Raw genomic sequence first — 9,482 nt, 5'->3', positions numbered from 1 at the left:
CTTGGCAATCAGGATCAATCATTCTAATCAGTAGTAACCTTTTTTGGCCTTTTGGCTCAGGGGCATAGGAACCCGAAATGGCCAGGTAGTGACCTCATGTCCCAATTCAGTGGAATCATTGTGATGCTGCTTGTTGAAGTATTCCCCATCCTTGGGCACTAAGAGCTCCAGACAAGCAGAGATCAAGACTGCCAGTGTGGGAAGCCCAAATGTTGCAAGTGGGTTTTTGTATATGCAGTGAGAGAAGTCCCTCCTACTTTTCACCCTTTGAATCCCAGACCTATGCATTCTCACTATAAGGAGATAGCATCATAGAATGCTTTCTGATTCAATGTACAGACTGCATCCTGTAAGACAGAACTCCATCTTCATAGGATGGTGGCCCAACTGGTATTGTAACCATGTCCTCCATTAAGCTATTCCAATTTCACTTATCGCCACTTTTGGATGAGAGGGTATGTGGCCACATTTCCTTTGCTGTGAAATGAGTCCTTTGATCAGAAGCAATGCGTGAGGGATTGCAGTTCGGGGAGTCCACAGATGGTGGTGCAAGCAGAAGCAGCCAGGGAAGGCAAGCCCATGTCCAGACTATGTATCTATTCCAGTGAGGAATGATGATAAGGATGAACATCTGCCCCTTCTAATATCATCAAACTGCCATTATTTGGCTGCCTTGTTTCCCAGGGCAGCTGTGCCATCCTGGGGGCTAGTGTTAGTCTCTGTTGGCAGGTTAGAGGTAGCATTATCCCGGTGAGCCTTGGTAAGAGGAAATTGAGCCTCATCGTTGAGCCTGTGCGTAGCCTCCATCCCTGCCACCACGGCCTCTGTGTTCATAGTCTACTGAGCAAACAGAGAGATGATGGGGCAAAATGACTCACCATGGAGTTTTGTCAGCCATATCATCAAGAGCCTCCTGTACAGTGGATATCCTTTGGTGGGCGTTCACGCGAGATGCAGGTATCTTCAGTCTGCGTCCGTTCTTAGAGGTTCATCCACATGCCTCTTCTCTGGACTTCCTTGCGGGCAATCTTCCAATCCTACTCTCTACAAGTTCCTGATCATCCAGCCAATCCGTTAGTAACAGCCCATGAATCAGAGTAGACCCATACTTCTAGCCATCTCTTATTCCAGACAAAATGGACAAAAACTGTACTTCTTCCCACCGAGAGGATTTTCCTGCGCTACAGTGCCTCAAGAGCTCCCCCTGAGTGGGGTGTAGGGCTGTAGCTCTTTTCTTTCAGGGGGCACCTGCATGTCACATAGAGCCATCTATAAACCAGGCTGCAGTTTTTCTTCTTTAGGTAACTTGTCATAAAGGACATTGTCCAAATGCCACAGACCCAGATTGAGAGGACACAGAGCAACATCAGACAGTACTGAAGGGCTGAAGGGGTCTGAGCCACCTGCTCATGCAATTCACTCACCCTTTTGGATATTCTTCCAATTACCCTTAGCACCCAAAGAGGACAAGTATTCTGATCTCAGTCACAATACAGCAGTTTTGCCTCTTTGAACTTCCTATATTATCAGTTAAGTTATTTTTCAGTATGTTTTATTTCTACAGTTTCTTTTTCATTGGTTGTTGCTGGTAGAGAAGAATTAATGTTTGTAAGTCAATCGTGTATCTGGGAATCTTACTGAACTATTATTAGTTCCAATAGTTTATCTTAATTCTATAGCATTATCTGTATGAGTTACTCTTAGCTGCACATAATTATGGTTTTGTCTTTTCTAATACTAATGCCTTTACTGTTTGCACAATTGTGGTAAAAGCGGACATCCTTGCCCTGTTTTGAGGCTAAAGTTTCTCTGTCAAAAAAAGGTTTTTAAAGATTTTATTTGAGAGAGAGAAAGAGAGAGCCTGAGCGGAGGGAGGGGCAAAGGGAGAGGGAGAAGCAGCCTCCTGCTAAATGCAGAGCCCGAGGTGGGGCTCGATCCCAGGATCCTGAGGTCGTGACCTGAGCTGAAGGCAGACGCTTAACCGACTGAACCACCAGGCGCCCCTCTCTGTCAAAAATTATGTTTCCTGTGGGCTTCTGGCAGAGTCTTTATGGAGTAAAGGATATTTTCTACTATTCCAGTTTTCTGAGCCCTTTTAAAAACACAAATTGGGGGGCACCTAGCTGGGTCAGTTGGAAGAGCATGTGACTCTTGATCTCTAGGTCATGAGTTCAAGTCCCACATTGGGTGTAGAGATTACTTTAAAAAAATCAAATCAAATCAAATCATAAATTGATTTGAACTTATCAAATGCTTTTTATTTGTATACTGTATATTTATTTTTATTTGTATACTGAGATAATGTGATGTATTTTTTCCTCTCTCCTATTACTAATGTGAGGAATCCTGTTAGATTTTTCTGATGTTAAACTGTTCTTGCATTGATAGAATAAACTCTACATGCCCATGATTTTTTAAATAGACTTTATTGTTTAAAGATTTTATTTATTTATTTGAGAGAGAGAAAGAGAGAACAAGCAGGGGTGAGGAGCAGAGGGAGAGGAAGAAGCAGACTCCCTGCTGAGCAGGGAGCCCGACACCGGGCTTGATCCCAGGGGCTTGATCCCAGGACCCTGGGATCATGACCTGAGCCAAAGGCAGACGCTTAACCAACTGAGCCATCCAGGCGCCCCAATAGACTTTATTTTTTTAAAGCAGTTTTAGGATCACAGCAAAATTGCATAGAAGGTACAGAGATTTCCCATATACCCCATGTGCTCACAAGTTCACAGCCTCCCCCACCATCCATATCCCCCACCAGAATGGTACATTATTTACAACTGATGAACCTACATTGACACATCATTATCATCCAGAGTCCATAGTTTACATTAGAGTTCACCTTTGTGTTGTACATTCTATGGGTTTGGACAAACTTATAAAGACATTTTAGTATCATACAGAATAGCTTCACTGCTCTGTAATTGTTTTGAAATTCAGTCACTTAGAGGTGCCTGGGTTGTTCAGTCGGTTAAGCTTCCAACTCTTGATTTCAGCTCAGGTTGTGAGATCAAGCCCCGAGTCGGGCTCCACACTGGGCATGGAGCCTGCTTAAGATTCTCTCTCTCCCTTTCCCTCTGCCCCCTCCCTGTTCTCATGCTCTCTTGCTCTAAAATAAAATTAAATTAAAAAATAAAAAAATTTAATTACTTAATATTTTATTTGAGATGTTTACATTTATTTTTATATTTGCAATGGGCCTGTACTTTTCTCATGGGCACTCGAAATAGAACATGTAGTCTATGAAACTGAAGGGAAATGAATTTTTCCATGGCTGATGCATCATGTTTATGTTGACGGTTACATTTATATCCCTAAACTTCAAATATGTAGATTTACCTCTGTGGTAAACATACCTAAATACCTCAAAAATACTGAATTTTTTCTCTCCCTATCCCCCAAACCTGTTATTTGTATATTTGTGAGCTCAGGTAATGACGTTGCATTCCACCAAGTCCTATAAGGCAGAGATTAGTGATCATGCTAGACTCTTCCTCACCCCTCTCATCCAAGACCTGCCTATTTTTCCCTCCTAATTTTATTTTATTTTTATTTTTTTTATTTTTTAAGATTTTATTTATTTATTCATGAGAGACAGAGAGAGAGAGGCAGAGGAGAAGCAGGCTCCCAAGGAGCAGAGAGCCCGATGCGGGGACTCGATCCCAGGACCCTGGGATCATGACCTGAGCCGAAGGCAGACGCTTAACCATCTGAGCCACCCAGGTGCCCTTTCCCTCCTAATTTTAAAACATTTTCCTCTCATGCTCTCCTGCCTTAGGTTCTTAACTAGTCTCCCTGGTTCTGACATCTCCCACTTAAAAAAACTCACCCTCTACAGTGCTGTTAGAGTGAAAATTGGAAAATGTCACTTGGCTGCTTGAAACCCTCTGTGACTACAGCACCAAATCTAATGTCTAGTTTCCATAGTCCGGCAGACACTGACACTCATCTTGATTTCTAACCTCGTACTCCATCAACTTCTGTGCAGTACTCTCTTTTCCTGATAGACACCATACTGTTTCTTCTCCGTGAAAAGTGTTTTTTTACATGCTTCACCTAATCTCATCCTGTTCATCCTCATCGGTGGCTCTTCCTGTTTCTGGGCTGATTCTGTGACCTCTCCCTGACCTCTAAACTAGCTACACACACACACACACACACACACAGCTCTCTAATCTAGCCTTACTCCCAAAGCAATTTCTTCCTGCCTCATGGTTTTAAATACCATACAGATGCTGATTGTTTCAAAATTATACCTTCAAGGGTGCCTGGGTGGCTCAGTGGTTAAGGGTCCTGGGATCAAGCCCTGCATCAATCAGCCTGCTTCTTCCTCTCCCTCTGCCTGCCACTCCTCCTGCTTGTTCTCGCTCTCTCTCTGTCAAATAAATAAATAAAATCTTAAAAAAAAACCCAAAAGCTATGCCTCCAGCTCGGACCTCTCTCCTGAACCCTAGGATAATATATCCCACTGTCCCTTCAGCATCGTCAACTAGATATACATCTCACATTCCAAAAGTCAACTCCTGATTTTTCCCTCCCAAACTTGTTCTTCATAGTCTTCCTAATACCTTAAATGACAGCTCTGTTCTTCCAGTTACCCAGTTAAATAACCATGGATTCACCCTGACTACTCTTTTTTTCACACCCCACATCCAATTTATCTGATGAATCCTGTTGGTTCAACCTTCAGAATATATCCAGAACCTGAATGCTTCCCATTTCCTTCAGCATCATCCCTGCTCTCACTTTGCTACCACACACTGGCCCCCTCTCGGTCCACTGGGCATGCTGCGCGCTCCCTGGTACCATCATCTTCCACTCTCATCCTTGCTCACTCTGGACCACCCACACTATCTTCCTCGCTTATCTTTAATGAGAAAAAAAGACTACATTTCAAATTAGGTTTTGTTGGTATCACCATTTGTTGAAATGGTCATGTAATTTGTACCCATTTGCCTAGAACTTTTTAGTTTCAGCCTTGGAGTCTACACTTACATTGTCCTCTGCCTGGATCACTCTCTCTCCCAGAGAGCCTCATGGCTCCTTTCCTCTCTGTTTACACCTCTGTTCATATGCAGCCTTATCAGAGAGTCCTTCCCAGGCCATCCTCTATACTGGTACCCATCTCCTACCCCACCACCCAGGAAGCTGCCCCTGTAACTCTGTTATCTTGACTTGTTTTTATGCTACTGTCACTACCTGATATATTTATTTGTCCCTCTATACATCCATTAAAAAGCTCCACGAGATGACACTTAGTCTGTTCATTGCTATATACACAGCACCCAGAGCAGGGCAGGCACTTGGTAGGTGTTCAATAAATGTTTGTTGATTGAATGAGTACTTTCTAGCTCACACATATTTTATCAGAAGTACCTAGCACTATCTCTTCAAAGGGTTTAGGCTTTTGGAATCCTGAAATGAGAGACTATGGGCTTTCAGCTCTGTCTCTTCTTTTGTGTGTGTGTGTGTGTGTTTTATTTTTTATTATTTTATTTTATTATTTTTTTGTTTAGCTCTGTCTCTTCTTTATGCTGAGGAAGTGAAACAAGTAAAATTATTTGCTTGGGATAGGTGGAAGGGAGAAGAAAACTGACAGTTCATATTTCAAAAATATTATCACCAAGGCAGTTCTTACTTCTCATTTTCCCCAGAGTCCACAGGCTTGTAGGTTCTAAAGTAGAGAATGGTTTTTTGAGTTTTTTTGTAAAAGCCAAAACATTATTTGTGTGTTGAAATTTGAGGTCTGTTATCACTTGATTTACTCCATCATCCTCAATCAGCTTTGGTTCATTCCTTTGTATTATGGTGAATCTTTTCAGTTCTCACAAGTAGTGTTGCTTAATATATCTTTTAATCCCTCTTCCTCCTTTCCCCCTACTATGCTCAATCTCATTCAATAACTGTTTACATAGAAAAAATTTTACCCAGTTAGGAACCCTTAAGCAGTACTCAGTGTTGTTTTCCAAATTAGGTTTTATTAGTGACATATCTAAGGGTGCATATCTTAGGGTGGACCAACTTGTCTCAGTTTGCCCTGAACTTTCTTGGTTTTAGCCCTAAAAATTCTATATCCCAGGAAGCCACCCAGTCCCTGCCAAACTGGACAGTTAGCCACCCTACATCATGATGTGTCAATATCCTCTGTAATTTAAAGTATTTGATACTTCGGGGCGCCTGGGTGGCTCAGATGGTTAAGCGTCTGCCTTTGGCTCAGGTAATGATCCCAGGGTCCTGGGATCGAGCCCCACACCGGGCTCCCTGCTTGGCGGTGAGCCTGCTTCTCCCTCACCCTCCTACTGTTCCCCTAGCTTGTGCTCTCTTGCTCTCTCTGTCATATAAATATATAAAATCTTAAAGTATCTGATACTTCAGCAAAATTGCAATTTAGGATATTCACTCACTACGTATTTATTGAGCCCCTACTCTGTGGCAAACAAAAATTAAGTCCCTACTCTGTTGGAGCTTAAAATCCACATTAGGGGAGGAAAAATAGAGTGGGGAGTAGATAATAGGCAAGTAACACTTGAGTAAGTTTCAAATCATTTTCACGGAATGGAGTAGTTCCACAGTAAAAGGCCTGGGTGCTGCTCAGGAATGTGATAAGGATGTGACCACCTGGCTGAGACTTGAATGATGGGAAGGCAGCCAGGCAAAGCCCTAAACGATGAAAAAGCCCTGAACAATGAGAAAAGAGCTCTGAAGCAGGTACATGTGTGCTACATAACAATACGTGTGCACTAAGAAAAGGAAACGTGGTGAGAACTAAACTAGGAGAGTTGGAAAGAGATAGATCACATTAGGCCTTGTGGGCCATTGGAAGGAATTTGGAATTTATTCTAAGTATAGTGAAAGCTTATTTAAGTAAATGAATGATATGCTGATATACATTTTTAAAAGACTACTTTTGTCCTGTTTGGAGAATGGCCTGCAGGGGACAAGAGAAGAACCGGGAAGCCCACTGAGGAGACTATGACAGCAATTGGGGAGTGAGATCATGGTAGACTGAACTAGGGCAGTGGTGGTAGAGGTCATCCAATTCAGAGCATGAATTCTGGAGACAGAACAGACAAGACTTGACAGATTGGATGTGCGGTGTGAAAAGAGCCATTAAGAATGGCTCCTAGGGTTCTGACCTGATGGCAGGGTGGATTAAAATGTCAATAACTGAGTTGGGAAAAAGTTAAGGAGAAGTTAGTGGGGCAAAAGTCAAGAGTTCTTTAAGACATTTATTAGTGAGATGCTTACTATGGACAACTAGAGACAGCCAGCAGGCAGTTTGATATATGAGTGGAACTCAAGGGAGAGGTCAGGGCTAGAAATACAAATTTGGGAGCCTTCAAACTGGCATGGCATTTTAAAAGGTGAAACCGGACAGAGTGGAAAAGCTGGTTAGAGGAGCAAAGCCTAAGGCACTTTCCCAGAAAGGCTGGAGAGTGGAGGAGAAGCCGAGAACCAGCACAAACATGCAGAACAAAAACTTGAGGAGTGGGTATGAAGGAAGAAGGAAAACTCAGAGCATGTGCTATCTTAGAAGTCAATTAAAAACAAATTATTTCAAGAAGAGAGTGGTTAAAGTGGATCAAATGTTACTGGTTGGTCCAAGAAAATGAGGACTGAGAATTGATCACTTCCCTTGGATTCTTTGGCACTGATTTTTAAAAAGTATAATCCTCATATACACTACCCACTTATAAAATTTTATACTCATATAAAAATGGCATAATACTCATATAAAATACTCACAATACCTATATAAAAAATGATCCTACAGTTCCCTAAAGTTGTAACTTTCATTTTTCAAAGGTTAATTAAAAACGGTTTTTTTTTTTTCTTTTTTTTTTAGAGAGAGCATCCCAGGCAGCCTCCCCGCACCCCCAGGGCAGAGCCTGACTTGAGACTCCATCCCAGGATCCTGAGATCACGACCTGAGCCGAAATCAAGAGTCACATGTTCAACCAAATGAGTCACCCAGGCGCTACTGAATAAAAACTTTTTTTATTTAATGAGGGATGATCATTCTTCAGAACAAAATAATATGAATATAGCCTGGAATAAGGATTAGGAAGGAAAAAAGCTGAACTGAGAAAAATACTATGACAACTCATATATCTAGACAAAGGTGTTATCAAGGTGTTAAGAAATTGTGTTAAAAAGGCAAGGTACAGTGGCGCCTGGGTGGCTCAGTTGTTAAGCGTCTGCCTTGGCTCAGGTCATGATCCCAGGGTCTTGGAATCAAGCCCAGCATTGGGCTCCCTGCTCCGCGGGAAGCATGCTTCTCCCTCTCCCACTCCCCCTGCTTGCATTCTCTCTCCCGCTGTGTCTCTCTGTCAAATAAATAAACAAAATCTTAAAAAAAAAAAAAAAAAAGGCAAGGTACAAGTTGAGAAAATACAAATATTTACAAAAAGTGTACAGATACAGTATACAAAAAAGGATTAGTATTTTTATATATAAAAGAGCTAACAAATTAACAGCCAACAACTAAAATGAACAAAAGATATAGAGATAGGAAATTCACAAAAGAAGAAATACACGTATCCAATAAGCATAACTTAAGATGTACACTGGTATTATGAAAAAACAACCAACCACAACCTTGCTAATCAAAGAAATTACTTGTATCTAAAGCATTATTCCATTATTGAAAAATAATGGTAATTTTTAAAGAACTGGATTACAAGACTAGAAGTATAAGTCACAAAAAAAATAATTGTAATTAAGCTGGATGGTGAGATAATCGTTTATTTTTTCTCCATTTCTACATTTTTCAAATATTTCTACAACACCCATGTATTATTTTGTAATAAGCTTTTAATTTTATTTACATACAAAGCAATTGCCTGGAATTGGCAGTTCAGTATGAACCCAGGAGATACACTTGTAAAATAAAATATTGCTGATGTCACATTTCCATCTTTTTAAATTTTAAAGTAATCTCTACATCCAACATGGGGCCAAAACTTAAAAACCCCAGATCAAGAGTGCTATGCTCACAGTCACCGACTGAGCCAGCTAGGCACCCACGTCATCCATCATGTTTTAACGACAGTTTTATTGTTCATTATCTAGGTTTAACACCTCTCCCCTTCCTACTGTTTTGGGTGGTTTTTTTTTTTTTCCGTTTTAGCTCCTACCGCAAAAGGCAGGGGAATAAAAAAATAAAATATCTTTGACATTGGTTGGCATATCTGCTAAAAATTTTAGTATAGGAGCCTTTCCTATAACTGGCATATTTCCTTCTCCTCTCCCGCTTGCACCCGAGGGAGGGAACTCCACTGCACTGTGCACGGGCACTGTATTCTTACAGAAAGCTTGGACAGTAAGTACGATGCCGGTGTTCGCCTCTTACCACATGCAGTAAGTCCTGCGCTCAATCACTATTACTGTGCACAGATGATCCCTGCACAAGAGTAGTCTTCGGTATCGCTATCTCCCACCCCACCATCTCAGGTGTTGACTTCACAAAGTCGGACTCCTTG

Source organism: Mirounga angustirostris, unplaced genomic scaffold (genome assembly GCF_029215605.1).
Source record: "Mirounga angustirostris isolate CCGP_5_RB_7025 unplaced genomic scaffold, mMirAng1.0.hap1 SCAF_2, whole genome shotgun sequence".
Classification (NCBI taxonomy): Eukaryota; Metazoa; Chordata; class Mammalia; order Carnivora; family Phocidae; genus Mirounga; species Mirounga angustirostris.
This window is presented reverse-complemented; position numbering follows the sequence as displayed.